At 41.3% G+C, this 26,195-nt stretch overlaps 1 protein-coding gene across 7 annotated transcripts in view; it reads right to left on the reverse strand.

Moving 5' to 3' along the window:
- Nucleotides 1-26,195, reverse strand: part of LOC100578865 — a 192,385-nt gene that overhangs the window by 67,138 nt on the left and 99,052 nt on the right. For 6 of the 7 annotated variants that reach the window (XM_006567757.3, XM_016912303.2, XM_006567760.3 and 3 more), the window contains one exon: nt 17,783-17,815. The exons of the other annotated variant lie outside the window; for it this stretch is intronic. The gene's annotated coding sequence lies outside the window, so the exon portion shown is untranslated. The remainder of the gene's footprint in view (nt 1-17,782; nt 17,816-26,195) is intronic. 7 annotated transcript variants of the gene reach the window in all.

A 26,195-nucleotide genomic window follows, 5' to 3' on the forward strand; every position in this document is an offset into this window, starting at 1 on the left:
AATAAAGAACGCGTATAGACCGCGTGGTGCCCCATATTTGACCGCACGATAATTACGCTTAATTACCACCACGAGCCAAGAAAAGCATCGTCACAAAGGGTAATCAGGGGAGGGGAGGGGCAGAGAGGAGGAGGAGGGTAATTATCCAGGCCAGCGGCTCGAACGCCAGAAACCATTAAAGATCCAACGGAGAGGGAAAACGTGATCGTCGTCCTCGTCGTCCTCGCACGTATATTTTCGCGGTGTATAGAAGTCGCGAATATATATCTCATCGATCGTCGACCATCCGCTACAGTTTAATTTCACGCATCCTGTCCCTCGGCCACTGTTGTTTCCTGGCGAGAGAAGCAGGTGTGCCGTTTCTATCTATCCATCTATCTTTCTTTCTTTCTCTAGTTTTTTTTTCTTACCCGGCCGAAGTTCGAGAACGTGTAGCAGGTAGAAAGGAGAGAGAGAGAGAGAGAAGGACGAAAGAGAAGGAAGGAGGGAAAAGGAGAGGAGACGAGATAATAATGGTGCGACGGAGAGGAAAAGTGTGTGCGGTTTATTGTTCAAGGGCGTCGACGAGCGTCGTTACGCATGAACCGTATACTTACCAGTCGTATAAGAATGCAAAAGAACGAATGGTATACCGTAACGAATGCATCACCGTTAAAAGGAAAGAGGGACGAAAAAAAAATATCGTTATTTAAATACGCTACAGGAATAACTGTATCTGCTCGATAGATTTTTCTCCATGGAAAAAGAGATCGCAGTGAAAACGAGGATAGACGAGTACACATAGAAAGAGATAGGTGAGAAAGTCTGCGAGCTGAAGTGAAAAAAGTGAATAGACGAAGATTCTCTTTTCTTCTTTACATTCGTAAATTCACGAAAAATATCGAAAATGGAATAACTGTATCTTTTATTCCTCGATTTTTCGAAAAGCACTGAACGAGGATAAATATATATATTCGAAAAACAATTCTTCTTCGTCCTTTTTCTTTCTTTTTTTTTCGTTTTCCTTAAAACGAATCCTCCTTCTTTCTCCCACCTCAAAGATAAATTATCAAGGATAAACCATCTCATAATCGAAGGAAGAGGCACGTAACAACGAAACAAGATCGGCTCGCAACGAGAGAAACGGGAGGGGGAGAGCTTCAAGGCTCCGGGACGATCCTCACCGGCGATATACGATTTCAATAATTCACCGAGGCCGCGAGTCGCAGCGAGGCGTCCGATTCCAAGATATCGGCGATTAAACCGCCGATTTTTCGCTTTTATAATTGGCCGGCACCGCTCCACGCAATTATACCGCGTGTTTGTTTCTCTCTCTCTCTCTCCCCTCTTCTCCTCCTTTAAAACCCCGCAACGATTTATAACGATTTATATTTTACGAAGCAGCCTCGTGGCTTCGTGCGCAGGTTTACTCTGATCGCACGATTTTAACTGGTTATTTCACTCGTTATTCAACTCGTCCTCGCTTTTTGCGCCGAGGTTTCGCAATTTGCCAGTGGAGGAAAACCAGCTCACCACCGTCTCGAGGTCGGAAGAGAAAAAGGAAGGAAGGATAAAGTGACCTATAGACAGGAAGATAATCCGCCTCCTTGCGATTAATTCGACGGATTATTCTCCAAACCTGTGACGCCTCTCTCTCTCTCTCTCTTTTATTAATGAAGATGGACATTGTTCAATAAATAATAGCCAAGTTTCGAATTGTTCTTCGAACAACTTCTTCTCTTACGAAGAAACGTAAAATTAAAAATAGTTGTAGAAGTCGAGTGATCAATCGTGAAAGCAGTGTTGAGCTGGTGTGCGAAATCTACTCATTCCACTTCCACCTTTTCAGAGAGAAAGAGAGAAAGAGAGAGAGAAAAAAGAGAAGAAAAACTAGAAGGAACGTGTCACTGCCTTTTTGCCCTTTCTTGCCCACTCTTCCTTCGTTAAATCCCATCTCTCTCCGCGGTCCATTTAAACAAACCCTTCTCAAAATAAACACAGTCTCTCGGCCGCGCGCATTTATCATCAGCAGAACGAACCTTGAAAAGGATCCTGAAAAGGCGAAAAAACGAGGGAGGGAGGAAGAAGGAGGAGGAGGAGGGAAAAAAACTACGCAACAGCTCCTCTTCCTTCCTTCCATCCATCCATCCATCCATCCTCTCGATTTCGCCTTTGAAAAAAAAAAAAAAAAAAAGAGAAAGGAAAGAACCACCCTCCTTAAGCATCAACCTCCAAAAACAATCTCGCTCGTTCTCCAAAGTTTCGCTCCAACTTCTCCGCTCCCACAGTTGCGGATGCGGCCGCAAATTAAAAAGCGGAGACACGGCGTGAGCCGCGAGTAAAAGGACGCTTTCCACGGTTTTTGCGATTTTCGAGGAGGAGGAGGAGGAGGAGGAGAAGGGTGCATCGACCCCCTCATTCGTCGTCCATTTTAATTGCGCGCAGCGGTTTTTCCATTCGGCTCGGCCCGCAGGAGGAAGCGGGCGAATTTACAGTCGCAAAAAAGGCGCGCGCGCGGATTCGCGGGAAATATCACTCGCGTGTCTCTCTCTCCCATCCTCCCTCCCGCTTTTTTAAATTAATAGACGGGAGGAAGCGCCTTTTTCAGCCTCTTCAGCGAAGTCCTCAGATCAACATCTCTTTCTTTTTCTTCGTTTCCTCGGCTCGTTGCCCACGCTGGTATTTCAATTTGAAGGAGACGCGTGGGGAAGAGTGGTTATTTAATCGAGCGGGGAAAGATTATTTATTGTTAATTATTCATCAAAGAAATTTATGGAATTGCGTTGACGTTTTTGGATAATTGTTGTTTCTTGAACGGATATTGAAGATTCAATGACTCGAGAAAAAAATAACATCTTTGGAATATTAAATTAGAAATCGAGTGAAAATTGTTAATTATTAATTATTCATCAAAGAAATTTATGGAATTGCGATGATAATTTTAGATAATTGTTGTTCCTTTAATCTGATATTGGAGATTCAATGACTCGAGAAAAAAATAATATTTTTGGAATATTAAATTAGAAATCGAGTGAAGATTGTTAATTGTTAATTATTCATCAAAGAGATTTATGGAATTGCGATGATAATTGTTGTTTCTTGAACGGATATTGAAGATTCAATGACTCGAGGAAAAAATAACATCTTTGGAATATTAAATTAGAAATCAAGTGAAGATTGTTAATTGTTAATTATTCATCAAAGAGATTTATGGAATTGCGATGATAATTTTGTTTTTGGATAATTGTTTCTTGAACGGATATTGGAGATTTAATGACTCGAGGAAAAGATAATATCTTTGGAATATTAAATTAGAAATCGAGTGAAGATTGTTAATTGTTAATTATTCATCAAAGAAATTTATGGAATTGCGATGATAATTTTGGATAATTGTTGTTCCTTTAATCTGATATTGGAGATTTAATGACTTGAGAAAAAGATAACGTCGATGTATCAATTTGAAAGAATTTTTTGAAATATTAATTGTTAATTATTCATCAAAGAAATTTATGCAATTGCGATGACGTTTTTGGATAATTGTTGTTCCTTGAATGGATATTGAAGATTTAATGACTCGAGGAAAAAATAATAATAACATCGATGATGTTTCAATTTGAAGGAATTTTTTTGGAATATTAAATTAGAAATCGAGTGGAGGAAGATTAATTGTTAATTATTCATCAGAGAGATTTATGGAATTGCGATGATAATTTTATTTTTGGATAATTGTTCCTTTAATCCGATATTGGAGATTTAATGACTCGAGGAAAAAATAACATCGATATATCAATTTGAAAGAATTCTTTAGAATATTAAATTAGAAATTGAGTGGGAGAAGATTATTAATTGTTAATTATTCATCAAAGAAATTTATGGATTTGCGATGACGTTTTTGCATATTTGATGTTCCTTGAATATTGATATTGAAGATTTAATTACTCGAGAAAAAAATAATGTCGATGGTATTTCAATTTGAAGGAATTCTTTGGAATATTAAATTAGAAATTGAATGGAGGAAGATTGTTAATTGTTCCTTTAATCTGATATTGGAGATTTAATGACTTGTTAATTGTTAATTATTCACCAGAGAAATTTATGGAATTGCAATGATAATTTTCTTTTTGGATAACTATTGTTTCTTGAACGGATATTGAAGATTTAATGACTCGAAAAAAGGAAAAAATAACATCGATGTATCAATTTGAAGGAATATTAAATTAGAAATCGAGTGAAAAGATCATTAATTATTCATCGAAGAGAATTATTATAATATGGGGAATAATTTTGAATATAGAAAAAAAAAAATAACATCGATGAGTTATGAGTGTTTAACCAATTTAAAATTGGAAGAAGAGATTCCGTGATTGAGATCGGTTTAATAAAATTAATTCGTGACACGAGCGGAACAATTACGCCCGATCGAATTAAGATTCCGATACGGGGAAGAGGAAGGTTTCGAATTGAAGAAAATAAAAAGGCCGCAAGCGTTAAAAGGCACGTGACAATCACGAGGCGTTCCGCTAACTGTATCGGGACGAGCGTGCACAGTTCGAGGTCACGTTCACACGAAACCTACTTGCGAGTACTTATTAATTCGCTAATTCTAATCAATATTAATGGCAGAGAGACGTTCGACGCTTGTCTGGCACGATATCCAAGCGAATATTCATATCGATGTGAGAGGTGAATGCGAAATTCAACTCGAACCATCCATCCACCGAACTAAATCTTAACGAAAAATATTTAAGAAAAAAAAAGAACGCATTTAAATTATCAAAAATACCTTTCCTTCGTATCTTAATATTCGCATGTTTTCATATAGCAGTCAGAGAGCTTGAAAAATCTATCGATTTATCGATTTACATCTGCTATGCCACGACAAAATCGATATCTCTTTGCATCATGGATTCGATTAAAATCAAAATTTAATCCTCGACTCGGTAAGATTCGTTCAAGATCGCGTGTCCAAGCATCGAGCAGCCCAATTATCCGAAATCGTTATCCTGCGTGGCCAATGTGGCCGAAATTGAAACGAGGCATCGAAAGAATCCTTCTTGGCTCGATTCACCCGCCGATTACCATAATTGCCTTTTTTACGGTTGTCGCCGAGGAAAAAAAGAGAAGGAAAAATCCATCTCCCCACGGAGCGATCACACAAAAGCGGGTTTATCGACGGTGAACGTCGAAAAAGTTACGAGGGTCCGGAGTCGTATCGACGTTTACGCGGTGAAAAGAAGAAAAATCGAGTCGTTTCTCCGGGGATGCAATTTAACGATCCAATTCCGAATATTCTTCGCATCTTTCGAATCGCTCCTCCTTATTTTTACAGAATAATTATGAGACCCCGAAAACGAATAATGGAAAATAATATTTTAATTAATATTCAATAGAACTATCACAGGGAGAAACGTGTTTTGTCAAATTTCAAATTCCTCTCTTTCGAAATACAATCTTTACAATAAATTTCAACGTCGAAACAAATTATCAAGTATCCTATCTCCCTCCTCATACAACCATCTCTTTCACTCGAAACATATATATATCATCCCAAATAGATCTCATCTTTTTAATAAAAAAAAAAAAAACTACTTCCAATTTCTTACTTTACAGCCTCGTCAAGGGGAGTAAAAGCAGTAAAAGCCCAAAGTCCCGTTCCGTATACCGTCCACATAGCTCGGCTAACGACGCGCCTCGTTACACGGAACAAACGTTTCCATCCAGACCGATCAGGATGGAATATGAATCGCGCGGTTAGAGAGGCGAGCGGCGGCCAACGTTATCGATCCCCTCCCCTCACCTCCCACCTCGAGCCGGCCGCCTATTTGGCCAGGTGGCCCGTTATCTTTGAGGGCAGCGTGACAGGGTTGGCCGCCACGAAGTCCCCCCGTGTTCCGGCTTCGCGCGATTCACTTTGCATTAATGACGAGCTTTATCGATTCTTATCGCGCGCAGCGGATCGGGATGGACGGGAGCCGGAAGGACGCGTGGAAAAATCGAAGAATCTTTTAACGGAACTCGCGTGCAACGAGTGAATATCGAGTTGCAGCGCGGACACACGGCGATCGTGTGGGACGATGCGTAACTTGAACGACGGTCGTACATTTCGGCGAGGTTATATCGATTTACCGGAGATGCTCAAAGTTTCAAAGGGAGAATTTTGAAATATTTGATAAATATTTGATCTAAAAATCTCGAGGATTAAAAACTTTTTTTTTTGGACGAAATATATTTCGTTAAAAGAAATTAAAAGGAACGATTTAAAATCGTACTCTATGGATGTATAAAAATTAAGAAAGAGTCGAGGATTTATTATTCGATGCGAAATATCGATTTAATAATGGTAGAAATTATACGGAGGATGGATTCGTCTTGTATTTTCTTTTTATCGAAACGACTTTTCTGCGAAGTAAGAAATAAGAAGTAATAAATCGAAGACTATTTAAAATGCATTTGAAATGGAAATGTAAAAAGTTTTATAGGTAAAAAGCGAATCTCGAAGAAGAAGAAGAAGAAGAAGAAGAAGAGTTTGGTAAAACATCGTTGTAGATAAAAAGGGGAAAATAAAAGTTCCATTGTATCCAATATACAATACGAAAAGTACACAATTGGTATCGCATGCCGATACGTGGCTGGCATCGGTGGTTCTCTTCTTATTAAATAACCTTGAAATCCGATGTCCGCCTCGGCATGGCTTGTTGCCACGACCGAGCGAAACCTGTTACATCAGATGACCACGAGCGCGCCACGTCGCTAGAGAGGGAGAGATTGCTAAAATCGGTGCTCGGCCGTAATCCTTGGCCAAGGAAGGCCGTATCGCGACCGTCTGTTACGTCGACCGGCGTGGCCAGAAATTGCAGGTTCCACGGAACCGGCCTCCATAAATCCAGGAACTACCGAAAGATCCGATCCAGTTACCCAAACCATCCGGATTTAACTGTAAATCCCTTCGACGGGCTTTTCCTTCCACAGAAAACCTGATTCGTTACCGTTTAATCTTCGATTATATATACATATAAACATCGTCGTTTCACGCGGAGGAGACTAATAAATCGAATTAGATTAGATTCCGGACGAAAGGATCGATCGGAATTTCTTAGGAGAGAATGGAAAAGAACGTTGGACGAAGCCACCCAATTAGCCATAAAATCGTCAACTCGAATCTCGCTGCATCGGCGAATTACATTCGAGAGTACGAAGAGTCATCGACCCTGAAAGGGGAGAGAGCGTGCATCGATCGATCACTTCGCCGAGATTTCGAGGATCCGTTTAATTTCGTCGCTCGAATCTCTCCGTCCCCCCTCACGAGGGAGACAACAAAACGCCGTCGAAAGAAGATCGAGAAACGAACAAACTCCTAAGAGGCGACGGGTATCTAAAGAAGAAGAAGAAGAAGAAGAACGTCGTCGACGACGACGAGAAGGAACGAAGGACGAGGGAGGAAAGAAGAGAACAAGAAGAAGAGAGGAGCGGAGCAACGACCAAGAAAAGGACACCGGGGGAGAAGAAGAGAGGGCGGGACGGGAGAGAAAAAAGAAGAGAGAAAAAGAAGAAGAAGAAAAAAGAAGAAAGGGTGGCCAGCGAAGGGAAAAAAATGAGAAGAAACGAAAACCGCGGGCGAAGGCGGGTGTCGTGTCAGTGTACACACAGAGCGTGTATTAATGTGCGTTAAGACGCTGCGAAACGACGCGGCTGGCACACGGGTATAGGATGACACTCGGCTCGGACCCTCGATCGGCTCGCACAGCTCCCCCCACCGCTCGGCCTCTCGCGCCTCCCCCCACCCCTCCGGCCTCGGCTCGGCTCGGCCGGCCGAAGCGCGGTCGGCCGTGCTCGGTTCGAGCCGCTTCGTGCCGCTTCGTGCGCGCTCGGCTCCCCTCGGTTCGACCTTGAACGAGCCCTGCATGCTCTATGCCACTGACACGGACCAAGGACGGGGGGGGAGGCCCCCGCGTTGCTTGGGTAGCGGCGTGCTGTTGTCCCGAAACGCGGTCGTGGAACTCGCCGCGCGGAGCGGTGGAAAGTGTTCGCCCGATGGCAAACTCTTTTTCGTGCTTCGTGCGCCTCTTCCCGCGCCCGCGCCCGCCATTGGCGTAAGCGCCCTTCGATTCGTGCGCAATTGCGGCTCGAGCAGGGGTGGAACCGACACGACCCGCCCGTAGTTGATTCGTAGTTACACACAGATCCACCGTATCCCCCTCGTTCCCGTGGATCGTGTTCCCGCCACTCCGTGGAAATGGACGTTTCGTTTCGATGCGCCTCGCAAACATGCAAACGCGTTTCCACTCGAGGGCTTGGAAACGATACTCTTCTTCTCATGGCCGGCTAGGATGACGCGTCTGTAATTTACCGACCGATGCGTTTACGATTCGGGCAGGGGAGGGGGGAAAAAATGCTTCCTACGATTGAATCGTGCTTTATTGCGAATCTTCGAGCGTGTATATCTACACGCCTATATCGAATTTACTCGAAAAACCTTGCCTATCCTGTTCCAGCTTATTGGACGGAGCGCGCGAAGATCCATCGCCGCTACGGGCGTAGAAATATCACGAGCGGGCTCGCGTTGCGTGAGGGAGTCGAGAATCGTGTCGATTCTCGAGTAAGCCCTTCGAAACACGCTTTCCATAGAATCCTGTATGCAGATGGCCCACTGCAACGTGGGAAACTTTGCAAACGCTCTATGCAACATCGTCTCGTACTCTTTCCAATTATTCTCCCGCTTTGAAACCATCCGATACTGCAGACATCTTGGGGACAAGAATAACTCTCTTTCTCTCTTTCTCGCTTCTACAATAAATTCTACAATATATAAGTAAATAATATGAATCGAAACGAAGCGTGCATTCTCGCAACGAGCTCGTGAATTTCGACGAATTTTTTTGGTCACGCCTATGGCCCCGAACGTCCGGGGGCCTGGAACCAGCGAAGCTGCTCCGGCCCTCTGCCCTCTCGCCCCGATCCCACGTGTCCACGCGTGTAAAAAAAGCGCAACAGGAGGGGCGGGTGCCAGGGTCTGGGCGTTGGCCCTAAATCTAACGAAATAGCCTGCCGGCCGTAACAGCCGTTTCTCACCATCCCGCCTCTTCCTTCTCCCCCGTATCCTATTCCACCATGATGATAACTTGCATCGCCACTCAAAGGCAAAATCAATATTTACAGTGATGGCAACGGCCATTGGCGGCCATGTACACCTAACTTATTCCACTTGCAACGTACATCTCGCTTCTTTCCTCGACGAGTTCTCGCCGTTCACTCGAACGTGATATAACGTTTTAAATCACGGATTTGGGAAATGTTCGAGCTCGGGGGGATTAAACGAGCGGATTTTCGGATAGATACGACTTTAAATATACGTGGCTTTCGATGTTTCTTGGAAATTTAAAATGCAAATTTTCGAATTTCTCGCGTTCAATGAGAGACTAAAAGAAATTTCTGCACGAGTCGACTTTGCAGTGAAAGGAAAAAAAGAGAGAAGAAAAATTCGAGACGAATTCGAGGCCCGACCGACCCAAGCCCAACCGAGAGTTATTATTCCAACTCTCATCCCTCGGTGGGCGACGAGTGCGTCGACCTCGAGAGAGCCACCCTCGTTATTCTCGTTTTGCCCGGTCCCCTTGGGACGGTGGGTCTACGATGAAATTTCGCCGGCGTAAACACTGACAGATACCTCCTCCTCCTTCACCTTTCATTCCTCGACGACCAAGAGACAAGCCGGCTTTCACCGTCGAGTAATTGGCCCGATTACCGAGCATTTAACATCGTAACGAGAGCAAATCGAGGCCGCCCCTTCTTCTCTGTAACGGGCCTTCGTCGAATTAATAATTTCCGCGTTTTCCAAAGATTTTTTCCCTTTTTTTTCTCTCTTCTTTTTCTTCTTCTTCTTTTTTTGAGGGAACGAGACGATTGGCGCCTCGGTTGCCCGGTCGGTTAGCGTCCCTGCGCGCTGTGACGAGGGTTCACGTGATTGGAACACGATCTGAATTTTATCCAAGGACATTATCTTGCGCGAGAAGATCCATCCCTCTTTCTTCCTCTCTGGTTAGCCACCGGTTAACCGAGCCTTCATTTTCACTGACAGGATCGTGGCAGGATGGCGCCCCTGGCCGCTGACGTACCACGACCTTGGAAAGGCTGTATTAAAACTGCCTTCCAGAGAGAGAGAGAGAGTAGGTATGAATACGAGCGAGGCACGAGCTGATGGTTACGACTTACGATGGAGCGAGTAAGAAGGGTTATGGTCGGGCGAATAATCGTGGGGCGAGGTGGAAGAGAGATAAAGAGAAAGAGAGAGAGGAGGGGGGAGGAGGTAATGCGTGAGGGCTGTCGAGGGCTTGGCAATGATAAGCAAATTGTGTAAAAATAATATTATTGCCGGGGAATAAGGGTCTAATAATCCTGTAATGGAATCGAGAAGACGTAGGCATTATCGATTTAATAGTTGCGAGCCGGGTGAAGGAAAACTTCCTCCTCCTCCTTCTTCTTCTTCTTTTCCTTCTTTTTTAACGCAGCGAATGAGCGATGGACGTAACGAATGAATCTTGGAATCGCTCGGCTCGAGAATTCTTCCATACTTGTACGAACTCGATTAAACGGGGAGTTAAATTAAAAATCGATTAGACGAATTAAAATAGATATATATTCGATCATTCTTCAAAATCGAATCGAATCATTCGAGCATTTTTAGTTAATCCTTCGTAAAAATTATTCGTTGGACGACGAAAGTTGTGAAAAAAATTTGGAACAAAATTCAATTCTCGATTTTCACGATTCTTTTATCCGAACTTGTTATAAGTTAAACAAAAACGAGCGAGACACGTAAAAATCACTGAACACGGTATATAATAAAACGAGAAAGAACATTGATTCCTCTCCTCCTCCTCCTCCCCTGTCCCCAAAAAAACCGTACAAGCACGAACCAGGTTGCCCCTGGTACACGATATGTAACTGCCATTTACAAGTACTAGCGAGAACATCGCGAGAGCATGCCTCGAGCGTACGAATATGACACGAAGTCGGTAGTCGATTCTCAACGCGGCTCAAAAGCAACGACGAAACGCGTGCACAACCGGACCCGCATATTTGACGCACCCCTGTCACGGATCTCGTAATGTTACACGCTACGATACATTCTGTTATGGATATCTTTCGTGTGGATCGATTGGATAGCAGGCTAAAATAAATGCGAAAGTTGGTCGACGCAAACGCGAATTTTATAAATTTTTATAATGCTTTTAAATAAAAATTTTATTTGTTTTTGAATTTTATACATTTTTATCCGTTTTTAAAAATTTTATTTATTTTCGAATTTTATATATTTTTATCTGTTTTTAAAAATTTTATTTGTTTTTATGTTTATTTTTGAATTTTATAAATTTTTATCCGCTTTTAAAAATTTTATTTGTTTTTACGTTTGTTTTCAAATTTTATACATTTTTATTTGTTTTTAAAAATTTTATTTGTTTTATAATATTTTTTATAAATTTGTTTTATATTACGTTTGTTTTTGAATTTTATACATTTTTATCCGTTTTTAAAAATTTTTTGTTTTTACATTTGTTTTTGAATTTTATAAATTTTTATCCGTTTTTAAAAATTTTATGTGTTATTTTAGTCGAGGCTTATTGTGAGTAATTTAAATTTTTTCGATACATTTTTTACACTTCCTGTAATAATAATTATAACAACCAACATTTATTACTCTAAACGTATTTCTTTATATCTATTTTAAAATATCTTGTAAGAAATTTAACTTGTTTCTCGTACAACAATCATTCCCAAATATTAAATTTTAAGTACCTCTAATTGCCCTCTAAAAAATATTCAACGTACCTTTTACGTTTATAAAAACGAATATCTCCATCTCCGTCACATTTCACTCTAGTTCCATCTCACTTTATCTTTCACCTTTATAATCGTCCAAATACATATATGTGTCCACACGAATATATCTATATATATAGAATACACTCAGAGAGAATCTCTTCCGTTCGATCCGATCCGAAACACGACACGGTTTGACACGATGACGGCGACAGGCCCATCTATTCCGCCATTCTCAGCGACGTTCTCAATCCCGCTAATGGGTTCACGCCCACGCTCCCGCCAAACTTGTAATTAACGTTGCGTCTAGGGCCGGGGATCTCTCGCGTGAGACGGATAATTCCGTTTAATGCGTCTGGCCGCGCTTGTTACCCACCGAGCGCGAGTATTCTTGCCGAAAAATACGACGAGTCACGCGAGTACCGCGCTATATCCGGATCGACCCTCGAGGAATGCGAAAATACGGTGGCTAAACGGTGAATGTATGTATATATATATATGTATATATGTGTATATCCCAATTTGTAATCTAATTTTCGTTATCGCTGGCCTGTAAAAGTAGTCCAAGGTTGGGGGAGGAGGAGGAGGATAGAAAGTCGAATAAACGGGATTCCGGTAGATTTTTATTTAACGTTAATTTCAGGATCGAAAGTGGGTCACGACGCTATTGTACCGTGCCGATTCTAATTTATGTAATTTTCATTATCGTTGATCCGTAAAAGTAGATCGAGTAATGAAAGGGGGATAGAGGATATATATAATGGAACAGGGATTCTAATAATAGATTTTATTTAGTGTTAATTCTCTGGATCAAAAGTAGATTTTATCGTTGAAAAAGGGAGATAGAAAATTGAATAAATGGAATTCTTGTTAATTGTTTGGCCTTAATTTCAAGATCAAAAATGGATACTTTCATTATATCTCAATTTTTTAGTTAATTTTAACTTCTGAAGGTAAATTAGCCAAGAATAGAAAATGGAATAATAAAATTCTAATGTTGATTTCAAGATCGAAAATGGATACCGTAAATTCCAATTTATCTGATTTTTCTTGCAACAAAGTAATTCGAGTTAAAAGTGGAATAAAAAAATCGGACAGACTATGAATACTAATGGATTATACGTGTTAATTTTAATCCTATTTATACCATATTATTTACTCCTTGTCCGATTATTATATAATTGACTTCTAAACTTGTTGGCCGGAATAAAAAAAGTAACTGTAATAAACCTGAACTGTAAAAGTAATCTGTATTAGTGAAACAGAAGAAAAAAAAAATAAAAAGAATAAAGACGGTCGATAATTCCGGGTGATTCTACATGTTAATTTCAGGTAGATGGAAAGGTAAGACGTTTCCATCGACTTTTTACGCGCAACTTTTTCAACTTTTTTTTCTTCCTCTTCTTTTTTCTCCCTTCCACTCCTTCTCCTATACGCGTAGTCTTCTTTTCAATTTCACGGAGGAATTCCTGCGGTTCGACGGCAAACCGCTTGGAGAAAAAGCTTGGACAAGTAATACCAAGCTTGTATAATACGACGCTTCATAACAGTTCTCTCCCCGCAAGAAGAAACTCGGGGAGAAAAAAAATCTCGTTGCACAGGCACGAGCTGTGTGGATCGTATTCCTTTTTTCCTCTCTCTCTCCCTTCCTTCCTCTTCTTCTTTCTCTCCATCCAAAAATTTCGTAACTCGAAAATTCCAACTCAAAGAAGAAGAAAAAGAAACAAAAAAAGGAAGGTGTTAATCGGTCGGAACAACGCGAGAACTTGTTCCAACGGATTCAAATTCTTCATACGAGAGAATATATCGTTTCGAGAGAGAGAGAGAGATTTACGATTCTTTTTTCTTTTCGAGTCGAAGAGAGGGAGAAAGAGAAAGAATTCACGGAGAAGGACGTATGTTTATTTTTCGCGCGGTTTTTCCACCAAGTTTAAGCAGCGGAGGTTATACCCACTCGAGACGAAACAAACGAAGCCTCTGTCCTGCGGGGAATATCAACGACCTCTGCGCGACGGTCGCGTGACACGGTCGAACGGGGTGAGATCACTTCTCTCGGATCCATCAGTTTCGAAACTGGCGACGTGAATCATCGGGGAAGCATCCGTTTTCTCGTTCCGGAGTTTAAGGTGGCGTTTAAGGAGGTCGAGGCGTAATGAAAACGGGAAGGGAAAAGAAAAGAAGAAAGGAATGATAAAGGAAACGAGGATCGAGTGATGGGTTTAAGTTACGATAGATCGTAACTCGCTGACTAGAACCATCGCCGATCGTATCTTTATTTTACCTTCTCTTCTAGAAAAAATTAAGGTATTTAAACAAATTTTCCAATTTTTCGACTTTTATCAAAATTTCTATCTCTCTGAATCAACAGTTAAAATAATTTCCGAATTATCGAATCTCGAATGCGAGCTATCTACGAGAGAAATAATTATCGAGAGTTGTCGGAGAATCGAGTTAATTCGAGAGAGAATTTTTTTTTCTCTCTCCACAGGATTCGTTCGAACGAATCATTTGAATTGCGCGCGTACGCGCGTAATGAAACTAATTAAACGTAATTACGAGGTGCAACAAAGGGAATAAGTAATCGTTGGCGGTTGGCGTGGCAGGCGGCGGCGAGGCGGCCCGGCCAGGGAAAACTGGGGGAATACTAATTGGCGTGCGGCGACCGACCACCGCCTCTCACCAACGCCGCCGCCTTTTGCAAAAAATCCTCTCGTTTCTTCTTCCTCGCTAGGCGAGGACAAATCCCCTCCTCCCCCAACCCGGAGAAATTTGCGGCTTTTAGAGCGCGCCTCTAAGCGTGCAGCGAGCAATCTCTGTCTCTCTCTCTTTCCACGAGGTTTTTATCCACGAGTCTTGGTAAGAGAAGAATTCTTACGTGTCGATTCAACCATCTTGATTTTTATTGCGAGAAACGCGAATTTCTCGAATGATACAGTAAAGAAAAATTTGATAAATTTGAAAACACGAATTGAAAACACAAATCCTCTCTTTCCATGGAATCCTTTCCTTATGAGTTACCATATCGAGGTAAGAAAATATTTATAGAATTATTTTTACAATAATTAGTGACAGCGTGAGAAATTAATTAATCATACAATCTTTGATTGCTCGACAGCGTAAATCTAAAAAGAAACGTGATCGTTCGAGCATCCCTAACAGTGGGCTAAACATTCATTATCCCTCGACGATGCAAATTGTTCGATTATTCCAGCAATCTTTCTATATCATTCTCGAATCTTTTTTCCTTCTTCTTTATACCTTATCGTACCTGTCAATTTCTCGAATCGAGTTAAGAAAATATATTACGAAATTATTTTTACAATAATTAGTGACGATATAAAAAATTAATTAATCTTTCTACATCTTTGATAGCTTCTCGAATGGAATCTTTCTTCCTTCTTCTTTATACCTCATCGTATGAGTTTCTCGAATCGAGGCAAGAAAGATATATTACAGAATTATTTTTACAATAATTAGTGACAATAAAAGAAATTAATCAAGAAAATGTATACTCTTTCTAGATCCTGGATTGGTGAAAAGCAAAGCGTCCGAAAAAAAGGGTCGTCGGAGCGCGGTGGGCTAAAGTCGTTAATGCAACGAGCCATTACTGGAGGTAGCGCTCATTACCACGCGACGAACGCATAAAAACGGGACGGTCGATCGATCTTGGGCGAGAAACGAGCGGTTTCGGCTCCCCCCACCCTTCGGCTCCCGACTGGCCGGCCACGTCCGCGCGGAACACATTCCCGGATCGCGTTAATGGACGCGCGATACGTTCCCCCTTCGTGGAAACGTATTAATTATTTTCGTTGATACCCGCCTTTTAAAACCAGACCGGGCTTCCCAGGCCGGGCAACAAGAAATTGCATCTCATTCCCCGCGTTGGATCCAATCTTTCCACGAGCGAGTGGTGGCTCCTGATTTATCACCGACGTTTCACCACTTGTTGATACGTGCGCGCCTCCCTCCGCGCAATGAATCATTTTATTTCCCTTCCCTCGGCTTATTAACACGCGGGAAGAATCGCGGGAAACGTTTCAGATTATCGCTTCGCTCTCGTTCCGATCCGAGAGTTTCGATTCGCGCGGATAAAGGAGATAATTCTTTTTCCTTTTCTCTTGCGGAAGAAAGGAAAATTTCCGTGGGGATTTCGCGTTATTTCACGTTATACAATTTGCCGATCAATTAAATATCTTCTTCGAAACGAGATATTATTCGAAACTTTGGACGAAAGTTTATCGTAAGAGAATCACGAGAGATACGTTTGCAAAAAAGATATTACTGTTGGTGACGAGAGGCAAACATCTGTTTCTCTCCGTGCGAGCAGCGATAGTTTTGAAAATTTTAGGATAAGTAATAACCTCCTTTCTTTTTTTCTTTTACATCATCCTTCTTATTATTACGTCTATTAGAAAGGGAGCAAGAATGGCTGATAATAGAGCTCGAACAAAACTGCTCGCGAGCCGCTCAAACCCATCGCTACTAAATTTGAGTTTCCACGCGAAAATTTCAGGTTTCGAGTAAGTAGCAATCTCCTTTTACATCAACTGCTTCTTCCTTCTTCGTATCATTACGTCTACTAGAAAGGGAGCAAGGATGGCCGATAACAGAGCTCGAGGAATTAATTTTCAAACAAAATTGCTCGCGAGCCGCTCAAACCTGTCGCTACTAAATTTGAGTTTCCACGCGAAAATTTCAGGTATCGAGTAAGTAGCAATCTCCTTTTACATCAACCGCTTCTTCCTTCTTCGTATCATTAACTAGAAAGGGAGCAATAATAGAGCTCGAACAAAATTGCTCGCGAGTCGCTCAAACCCGTCGCTATTAAATTTTAGTTTCTACGCGAAAATTTCAGGTTTCGAGTAAGTAGCAACCTCCTTTCTTTTGTTCTTTTACATCATCCGTTTCTTCCTTCTTCATATCATTACGTCTACTAGAAAGGGAGCAAGGATGGCCGATAATAGAGCTCGAACAAAATTGCTCGCGAGCCGCTCAAATCCGTCGCTACTAAATTTTAGTTTCCACGCGAAAATTTTTCGAGTAAGTAGCAATCTCCTTTTACATCAACCACTTCTTCCTTCTTCGTATCATTAACTAGAAAGCGAGCAAGAATAGCTCTGTTAGTAGGAATTAATTTTCAAACAAAATTGTTCGCGAGCCGCTCAAACCCGTCGCTACTAAATTTTAGTTTCCGTTTTTTGAGAGAACTTCTACTAGAAAGGGAGCAAGAATAACTCTGTTAGTCGAGGAATTAATTTTCAAACAAAATTGCTCGCGAGCCGCTCAAACCCATCGCTACTAAATTTGAGTTTCCACGCGATAGCGCGCGCGCAAAAAAAAAAAAGGAAAAAAGCGCACGTGGGGAGATGATTACGCCGTAATTACCGGCGTTTAGCGGAGTCAGTGGGCCGTCGATGACTCACGTCCAATTTTTCTTTTTTTTTTTTCTCCCCCTTCTCGCCCGACTAAATTTGCCAAGTTAAACTTTCTAATTGAATCCTTCTTCCAATCCTTTATTATTATAACTATTTCTCCCTCTCTCGATTACAACGCTCGATGCGATCGAATAGTCGAGTGTCGAGATAGATACAGAAGGATTAGAACAGAAGACGATACAACATCCTCTTTCGTTTCCCGTGATTTTTGAAACGACCATATCACATCGAGATATAACATGGAGGAACAATAATCGATATTATGAATCGATCGTGGATCATCGATCTATCCGGCTGGCTTTCGCCACGTGATCGTTCCCTCTCTCTCTCCCCATTGTTCCAGACAATCGAGCTATCGCGCACAACCCGTGCCGTAATTGCTACGTCTGTCACACTGTGTTTGTTTAAAAGCAGCGGGGTCATATAGCTGCACGCGGCGGCAATAAGCCGGAGGGGGATCGATTAATGAAACGTTTCGAAACCTATTGTTTCTCGAAGATGCCCCCCTTCTAACGTTTTCCGCGAGATACGGTTTCACCAAGTTTACTCACTTGTTGCCTCTCCTCCCCCTGTGTGCCTCGATCCTGCAACAGAAATAAAGAAGCGTTCGTTTCACTTCAAATTCACGCGTAAATTCAATATCTTTGTTTTCCGATTTTTTTCTCCTTTCAGGAGTAAAGAAACACGTTTCGATTATTTCTCAGGATTTCAAATTGAAACCTCATCATCTTAAATCGAAATTCAAATTCATTTTTCTTTCCAAAAATAAAGAAACGTTTTATTCCACGGATTTCAAATTGAAACCTCGTCATTTTAAATCGACGAAATTCAAATTCATTTTTCTTTCCAAAAATAAAGAAACATTTCATTCTACGGATTTCAAATTGAAACCTCGTTATCTTAAATCGAAATTCAAATTCACTATACGTATCATCCAAATAAAATTTTATATACAAATATAAAGAAACATTCCACGAATTTCAAATTGAAACCTCGTCATCTTAAAAAAAATTAAACGTCTTCTTAAACGTTTCATTCCCCGGATTTCAAATTAAAACGTCATCTTAAATCGACAAAATTCACTATACATATCATCCAAATAAAATTTTATTTCAAAAATAAGGAAATACGTTTTATTTCATGGATTTCAAATTAAAACTCGTCATCTTAAATCGACAAAATTCAAATTCATTTTTCTTTCCAAAAATAAAGAAACATGTTTCATTCCCCGAATTTCAAATTAAAACATTGTTATTATAAATCAAAATTCAAATTCACTATACATATCAAATAAATTTTCTTTCCAAAAATAAAGAAACACGTTTCATTCCACGGATTTTAAATTGAAATTTCGTCATCTTAAATCGAAATTCTAATTCACTATAAATTATATAATATTAAATTTAAAATATATAATCATATAAATTCACGTATCATCTAAATAAGTTTTCTTTCAAAAATAAAGAAACACGTTTTATTCCACGGATTTCAAATCAAAACCTCGTCATCTTAAATCGATGAAATTCAAATTCACTATACATATCAAATAAATTTTCTTTCGAAAAATAAAGAAACACGTTTCATTCCACGAATTTCAAATTGAAATTCAAATTCATTCAAGTTTTCTTTCCAAAAATAAAGAAACATTCCACGGATTTCAAATTGAAATCTCGTCATCTTAAATCGACGAAATTCACTATATATATCATCTAAATAAAATTTTATTTCAAAAATAAGGAAACACGTTTCATTCCACGGATTTCAAATTAAAACCTCGTCATCTTAAATCGACGAAATTCAAATTCATTTTTCTTTCCAAAAATAAAGAAACGTTTCATTTCGGATTTCAAATTGAAATATCGTTATCTTAAATCAAAATTCAAATTCATATAAATATATCATTTTCTCGTTCACCTAAAAATTCCACAAACGTGAAATTACCTCGATATCTCGATACCAAGATCAGTCGATTCCTTGTCCAAATATATAAAATATAAAATCCCTATATATATATATATTATATATCTCGAGAAGAAAAGTTCAAACTTGACGGGGAAACTGCAAGAAGCAGAACGAAAAGTGGCGAGGCGAGGATCAGCGCGCGCGCGCGCAAAAAACGTCGAAAAAACGTAGGGATCCACCTCTCCCTTCCGCTTTCGATCGGGCGCGCAGCTCACGTGCCACGCTTCCTGTTCCCTTCCTCGATCCTCGCGTCGCCTATCGAAACCGGAAAATCCGTCAACGTACGCGTGATTTATTTTCGATCCTCTCCCCTCCATTAAAACAAATCCCTCACGAATACCCATCTATATCCCCCTTACCTGTTGCCATTTTCTTTTCCATCGACCTGACAATCGATATACAAACGCTATTACATTTATCCTCTACAATCCTTGATAACATAATACACTTATACGCGTTAAATTTTTTAAGAAAAATTAAAAATTATTTTAAAAAGAATTTAAAATAATAATTTATTAATTAAAACAATTAAATTTAAAATAAACCATTTCATTGGAAAATTGGATTTTTAGATTTTTAGAAGAGCGATTTTAAAACACTTTTCTTTTTTCTTACCAATCCAAATTTAAACACAATTTAACGGGCAACATTATCGTACATATCTCGTCTATCACGCCCGTTCCTAGAACGTCGGCGATAGAAATTTAGGCCCGCGATTATGTGCAAATGTATGGGCGCGCGGCAACCAAGTGTCCCCCCTCCCTTGGCCGGGTTACACATTGGCAAACATTGTTCGAACGAGCGGCATCTTTCCCTCGGATCGTGGGGACAGATGGGATCGACAAACAAAGGTAATTGATCGCGAGGTGACGCATAGGGTAAAGTTGAATCACCCGCGAGACGAAAAGATGGGAGGGGAGGAGGGTCGTAGGCGACGCGTCAACGCCGGCGGAAAAGGAGTGACACTTTCCGAGTGGTTGGCAAGACAATAGACCACCGCAACGATCGTGCTCACCCTGCAAACTAGGAAATTATTCAAAACGCGCTTCCCCTCCCCCCCAACGATTGTCGATTCCCTTCCAGGAAAGAATACCGCGCATCTCTCTCTCTCTCCTTTCGTCGTTCCCTTCGTCGAACATCGTTGTAAACGTATCGGAAATGTAGACGAATTAATTCGCTGTTGAAACTTGACTACGTTTCTCTAAAGAAAGAGAAAAAATCGATCGAGGAAAACACGTGTTTTCGATCGTATTATCGTATTATGTTGTAATAATACGTGCGAATGGAAGGAATTTCGTTTCGAAAATCGATAATTCGTTACCGGCAGAGCTTTAGGGAAAAATTTATTTTTCGATTTGGAGAGAGCGAAAAGAGAAAAAAAATCGATCGAGGAAAACAAACGTGTTTTCGATCGTATTATCGTATTATGTTGTAATAATACGTGCGAATCGAAGGAATTTCATTTCGAAAATCGATAATTCGTTACCGGCAGAGCTTTAGGGAAAAATTTATTTTTCGATCTGGAGAGAGTGAAAAGAGAAAAAAAATCGATCGAGGAAAACAAACGTGTTTTCGATCGTATTATCGTATTATGTTGTAATAATACGTGCAAATGGAAGGAATTTCGTTTCGAAAATCGATAATTCGTTACCGGCAGAGCTTTAGGGAAAAATTTATTTTTCGATCTGAAGAGAGTGAAAAGAGAAAAAAAATCGATCGAGGAAAACAAACCTGTTTTCGATCGTATTATCGGTGTTATAATAATATGCGCGAATAGAAGAAATTTCGTTTCAAAAATCGATAATTTGTTACCGGCAGAGCTTTAGGGAAAAATTTATTTTTCGATCTGGAGAGAGTGAAAAGAGAAAAAAAATCGATCGAGGATTACAAACAAATGTGGATCGAAGGAATTTTATTTAGAATATGGACATAATTAGATAAAGCTTTAATTGCATAAAAAATTCATTTCCATTTTCGATAAAGTTTTTTTCATCGTTTCACGTTTTTACGAATCTTACGAGAGAATCGAGAGAGGGGAGAAAAAGTTGCCCCGCGTAACGAATAGGTATCGCATGCGTGCCCTCCATCTTCCACACTCCATAAACGATTCTTCTCATTAAAAGGCTGTAACAGCCTCGACTTTACCAGAATACCAACCTTACCCTTCGATCCCCGTGGAGACGCGCAACAGGAGCGGCAAGTTTCACCGAGAAAAATCGCTAACGTCGAGGAACGGACAGAGAGAGAAAAAGAGAGAGAGAGAAGGAAAAGAAATATCGTCGAGGTTGGACAACAGCGAGATGCGACGATGAAATATGGAGGGGCGTTAAAATTACAGGAACGTTCAGGAACGAATTCATCGTGACGCCGATTCGAGAGTCCACTTGTGTTTACCCTGCGAAGACTAGAAAATTATTCCCTAGAAAGGTTGGACGAACAACGACGACTTCTCCGTAACCAGTCGGTCGGACTCGTTTTTTAATTGATCGAACTTGCCTCGAGTTCGTGTTCCGTTCCGAACACGATCTGAAATATTTCCGCGATGGATATAAACTGTGCAAAAAAAAAAAGAAAAAAGAGGAAGAGAAAAGAAAAAAAAATAAAAACGATGGAAAAGTGCGTGACCATACCGACCGAGCGAATAGCAAGCGATCATTATCTAGACGCCATAAAGGATCACGGTGTAATAGCTCCGCTCCGAAACGATTTATTGCGTGTAATTGCGAGGAGGTGGCACTTTAAGGCGGCTTTACAACGTCCAATGTCCCGGTTGACGGGGGGGGATTCGTTTCCCCTTGAAACGTCAAACGACGTCGAGCGACAATAAAGCTAATAAACACTTCATCATAGAAGGGAGCCAAGTAGCCTATTCGCGACGCGAACCAGTCCTTCATCTTTTCAAATCCGTCTTATTATTCTGGACAAGCAAAACGGATGCGATCCTCCAGACCTGGGAAATAATAAACGAAAATTAATATCGTTATTGCCTGTTTGAGTAACAGATAAATTGATCCCCGTTTGAATCAAATTAAAAGAAAAAAAAAAGAGATTGTAAATCTAGCTTAAAATCGTTCTAACTATTTCCCATCTTTTTCCATCATCTGTCTAAAAATCCTTCTTCTATCCTTTTTTCACTATTTCCCCGAAAATTCCCTAGAAAATTACCGAAGCGTCGCGACATTACCGATCGAAATCGAAACCTCGTCGATTATTCCACGCCCGTTGTTTACAAGCCATTATTATTACTCGAGGAAAAGCCCCGGCGACACTTTCCAACTCGAAGAAACCAGACCGTGCTCGCGTCCTCCCTGCAAACTGGCGAATTATTCAAACGAGGCTCGGTTGGAACGCTCCTTTTCTCGCGACCTTTCTCCCCCTTTCCTCCTCCCCTTTTTCAGGATTTTCAGCTTCGAAAAAACTAGCACGCGCGAATATGACCCGAACGACCTCCTCGTTCGATCGCGCCACTTCCTGCTCGTAAACGCCTCGTCCTCCGTTGCCTTCTTCTTTCTTCTCGCAATGGATAAAGAGAGAGAGAGAGCACGCGATGCGACTAGAATGCAAAATTGAAGTTTAGCTTCGTGTCAGCTTCGTTCTGAGAAGCTTGTCGTCTTCTGTCGATTCGAAAGTGAAACGTTCGACTAGGCGTGTTCGACCGGATTCAATCGCTTCCATGCTAATTGCAGTCGCGATTGTTTTCCGGAATACGAAAAATATATTCTTCTCCTCGTTTCTCGTATAATTTGTATTAATACGATCTTCGAATCTTCGATTGATTTTTCTTTTCGAGAAGATTAGATAGATAGGAGAAAAATTCTTGTTTTCGAGGTTAGAAGATGTAATGGCATGGAGAAATGTGGATCGTGCAGTGAAAGCGATAATGCTCGGTTGAATAAATTTAGGAAAATATCGTTACGATTTCTGGCTCTAAAACTTTCTTAATCGAAAGTCAAAATTGAAAAGAAAGAATAATTATTATAATTTATCGAGTAATTATATCGCATTTTTATTTATACAATCTCAAACAAAACACGAAAGTCGCAAAATAAAAGTAAAAATAATTATTCAAATAAAAAGTAAAACATCTCCTTTTACAAATTCCATCTTTCGAATGATAAGGAAAAAAAAAAAGAAAAGAATACCCTACCGTTACTTCGTTTCCATCCCATAGGAAGAGAGGAGAGGAGGGGGAGTCTGGATCGAAGTTGTGGGAGCCGGATACACGGGAGGAAAAGCGAAGGATAAGAAGGGTAGCGACCGGCGGCGTCGTGCTCGGTAAGCTATGACGAAGGTTAGGTTATCTCGGGACGCGGATCTAAACGTTTTAACGTGTACCAGCACGCTTCTAGCACCGAGGTACATTGTCATTTTATGGAGAGGGACGGGCCCCCCGCTCCTCCACCGCCAGGGACCAGACGACGGCTACAATTTGCGCGTGTAATTGCGGGGCTACCGATCTCCATTCCATCCGAGATCGGCCATCCACGCTTGTTCCGCCACTTTATCGGCTCCTTCCTGTCACGCCTGTACCTCCAATTGTACGTAGCCCAATTTTTTCACTGGTCGAAACATTGCGAGTGAAATTTTTATTATTATTGTAAAATTTGGAAAGGAAAATTTAAATAAGGAACTCGTCGATCCGAGAGAAAGAAAGAAAGAAAGAAAAGGATACGTGTATTTGGTGACGCGTCCATCGAACGAAGAGGATGAATGGAGATGGAAGGTGAACAGAGGCGGTATTGAAGGGATTTAATTGGTTGCGAGAAAGGTAGAGTAATCGGTAAAAGTAGCAGTGTCACGGGTTTTAATCCGTGGCGGACGCTTCCTCGACCCGGCTCAACCATTACTACCCGCGGCTTTTTAACGTTGTCACAGTGTGCCGCGTAAATAATACGCCACCACCCGTCCAATCCGTTAAGCCGGATTTATTGCGCGGCGCACAGAAGCTGGTACGGCTTATTATTTAATCGTTCGTTAACGATTCGTCGCGCGCTCGCCTATAAATCGTTTCTCGCCGATCGTGACTCGTACCCTTCTCGCTTTCCCGTCACGAATTACGAGTTCCGCACGCCGTTCGGTTCGCCACCACCGTTTCATTCCGATTCGAGCAACGTATACACTCGCATTCCCCCCTCCACCCTCCCCCGGGAACAGATACGGGTTATCAATCGTCGGAGCGCGCGCGGACCGATTGCCAACTTTTCCCTGCTGCTAGGAAATCCCTAGATCCGTGGAACAGAAGAAACGAAAAGAAATCTAATTCGAGTCGCGTCTCGGCAGCGCCCCGCGATTATCTCGCGTCGAGTACACGCATGCGCGGGACAGCTGCCAACGTTGCCAACATTTCCAGATCAAGCGGAGAAAGAATCGAATGCGTTAGCCACGCCGGCACGCGATTCCACCATCGCGATTCAATTCGTCGTTGATTCTTCTCGTTCTTTGAGTGAAAATTCCTAGATTTCGGAAAAAGAAGAGTTTCTTTCTCGCTATTCAAAGCTCCTAGATTCGCATTCTTCCAAGGAAAATTGCTTGGATTTCGGAAAAAGAGAATAGAATTCTTCTATTTTTCGAACGCAAGAAGACGATTCTCTGTGATACCGACCGAAGCAACCTTTTTTTTTCTCGCGATCTAAACATCATAGATTCCCACGTTTTTCGAAGGAAAATTCCTAGATTTCGGAAGAAGAATCGAAGCAACGTTTCAAAGATCTTAGATTCGCGTTCTTCCAAGGAAAATTTTTTTGGATTTTGGAAAAAGAGAATCGAATTCTTCTAATTTTGGAACGCAAGAAGGCGATTCCCTGCGATACCAATCGAAGCAATCTTTTTTTTCTCGCGATCCAAAGTTCCTAGATTTGCGTTCTTCCAAGGAAAATTCCTAGATTTCGGAAAAAGAGAATCGAATTCTTCTATTTCTTTACTTTTCGAACGCAAGATCATCGATCTTTCGCGATACTGATCGAGGCAATCTTTTTTTTCTCGCGATCTAAACGTCACAAATTTCCACGTTTTTCGAAAGAAAATTGCTAAATTTCGAGAAAAGAAAATCGAATTTCGTTTGCCCGGCGATACCAATCGAAGCAACCTTTTTTTTTCTCGCGATCCAAAGTTCCTAGATTCGCGTTCTTCCAAGGAAAATTCCTAAATTTCGAAAAAAGAGTATCGAATTCTTTTACTTTTCGAATGCAAGACCATCCATCCCCTGCGATATCGATCGAGGCAACTTTTTTTTTCTCACAATCTAAACATCATAGATTCCCACGTTTTTCGAGGGAAAATTGCTAAATTTCGAGAAAAGAAAATCGAATTTCGGTTCCTCGGCGATATCGATCGTTTTTTTTCTCCCGATCTAAAGATCGTACGAGGGAAAATTGATAAATTTCGGGGAAAGAAAATGGAATTCTCTCGATTCTTCTTCAGACGTTTCGGCGATACCGATCGAGGCAACGTTTTTTTTTCTCTCTCTCGAGGCACGAGAGGCCGAAAGGAAGGATCGAGTCGAGTAAGCCGACACGGAGCCGGGTACCCTCGTTTCGTTCTGCTTCACGCACTCCCGCGTGGAGGCAGAAAGGAAAAAGGAGTCGAAGGAAGTAGTAAGCGGACAACAACGACGAGCAGGGGGCTGAAGCGGCGGGCAACGCCGGTAGCTGCTTCGACAGAGACGGAGAGGAGAGGAACGTAACGACGACGTCGAGAGAGGAAGAAGAGGAAGAGGGAGAGGGAGAGGTAGTACTACGGAGCAAAAGTACTCGACCTCCACCTTCCTCGCCACGCATCGTGGAATTCGAGGGAGAGAGAGACTCTCTCTCCTCCTCCTCGCTGCTTTGCATTTTACATCGAGATTTGGTCGTTAGATCCGCCTCCAACCGCCTCCCACTCCCCCGCGGCGTCCTCCCTCAGGCAAGGATACCACCGGTGCCCTATAACCCCCCGTCGCGCTCCCACCGAGCCCTTTCTTCCTCGATAATAATGTTATCTAAGCCGACTTTGTTCTCCACTTCG

This window comes from Apis mellifera, linkage group LG5, assembly GCF_003254395.2.
Source record: "Apis mellifera strain DH4 linkage group LG5, Amel_HAv3.1, whole genome shotgun sequence".
Classification (NCBI taxonomy): Eukaryota; Metazoa; Arthropoda; class Insecta; order Hymenoptera; family Apidae; genus Apis; species Apis mellifera.